This window comes from Aplysia californica, unplaced genomic scaffold (genome assembly GCF_000002075.1).
Source record: "Aplysia californica isolate F4 #8 unplaced genomic scaffold, AplCal3.0 scaffold00241, whole genome shotgun sequence".
In the NCBI taxonomy this organism is placed as follows: domain Eukaryota; kingdom Metazoa; phylum Mollusca; class Gastropoda; order Aplysiida; family Aplysiidae; genus Aplysia; species Aplysia californica.
Genome location: NW_004797511.1, coordinates 623,528 through 625,468, shown reverse-complemented (window position 1 = coordinate 625,468; position 1,941 = coordinate 623,528).

The window sequence follows — 1,941 nt, the reverse complement described above, 5'->3', positions numbered from 1 at the left end:
CTCTGGCTTTGTTGTTGAACGAACCGAGTTGGGAGGTTTTTTTTTAAAGGAAAGAAAGAAAACAAATCACAAAACCCAACGGTATGATGTGCGGTTAAAAAGCGTAGTACATTTCAATAGTGTCTTCTTTGAGTTGACAACAAGTGAATGAACCATGCTGCAGCCTTCAGCACCAGTGGACTTTTCTACATCTGGGGGTATTTTAGTTTGTTGTTTTATTTTGTTTTGTTGTTTTGTTGGGGTTTTTTTTGGGGTTTTTTTTTGGGGGGGGGATTGCTTGTTTGTGTGTGTGGGGGGGGGGGGGGGGGGGGGTTGGTTTTGTTTTGTTTTGGTTTAGTCTTTTTTTACCAAGTCAATAGCAGTGTTTGCGTCTCTTTGGACCTGGGTAAGAGTTTCACGTCCCTAGTTGTAACACTTTGACTCTAAGATTGTCCCTCCAGAGAAGCCCAGCTCGTCATCAGATTTCAAACATCTATTTATCGGTGGTTGGCGGGCGGGTGCTCTGGCTGGGTTTTCTCAAGTTCTTTCCTATCGGACAAATTATTGTCTTTTCCCGTGACCCGTTTCTTCAGTAGTTTCAATCCAACCAATACACGCACAATGTCCTGTAAGCTTATACTACGTACATTGTGTATTACGATAGTGTTGATCAGTGGGTAAGCTCTCTGTTCTCACCCGGCAAACCAGGGTTTGAACTGGCGTCGTGTTCATCATCAGTGAGGCAGGCTATCTCTCCGGCCAGTCGGGTGAAATGCTTATGATACAGTTGATATTGTTTGTTATTGATACACGTCTCTTTGATGTTGTGCACAAGCCGCCAGCCAGTTCGGGGTTTTGTGTGGGAGATGTAAGAGCTAAGACGAGGCCGATATCTCGCGCGCAGTTTGTCCATCTATGAGTAATCTCTGATAAGCTTCGTTTTGAACGCTGGACAGTGGGTTGGTAAGTATGTACGCGTGTTTTGTTGGCTGTTTTGTTTTATGTTTGTGCGTGTTTTTGTGTGTTTGTGTACATATGACAACGTGTTCGTTACGAGTAAAATCGTAATTCTATATCAGTCAATACATCGCTTCCTCTCCTCTCCTCATCTCTCTCTCTCTCTCTCTCTCTCTCTCTCTCTCTCTCTCTCTCTCTCTCTCTCTCTCACACACACACACACACACACACACACATACACATTTTTGAGGCATGGGAAGAAAAACTTCTAACTTGTTAGATTGCTGGGCTCACTCATATTTATTGCATCTGTATACATAGGTCTAGGCCTGCTATAATCTCAAATGTCTTGATGGTAATCATTATGACTCGATAGGTATTTATAGGATGTACATTTGTATTGTGTTTGTATTTCGGATAAGGGATGGGTTTGGGGGTTTTTATGCACTTGTGACACAAAAAGATAAATTCTGTCATCAAGTTTAGCTTTTTAACAAGGGCCAAGAAATCAATACATGGTATAATATAATAAACTATAATCCTAACTTTATTAATAAATGTGTGCCATGATGCGTTCTTTTTGTGGGGTTTTGTGTCCTTTTTTTTTTACACATGAATTGAATAGTTTCATTTAAGCCTATTCTCCACCATACTGTATCATTGTAGTGCCTCCTCCTCTTTCTACAACCATTTGCTGAGGTTGGCAATATTCCATGCCTCGCTGGAACGCTGGAAACACCCTTTCAATGGTTGCTAAAGAATAATGTTTTTTGTGTACAATCAGATCATATGCACATTCCATTTCCTCGCCGGTTTGTTTGTTTGCTGTTGTTGTTGCTTTTGTTTAAGGTTGCTGGGTTTTTTTCTCCTTGCTCAACCCTAATTCATCTGCATGCCCTATGAACAACATAATAAATCCCGCTTATTCTATCTATCTATCTTTCTATCTATCTATCTATCTATCTATCTATCTATCTATCTCTCTCTCTCTATCTATCTATCTAT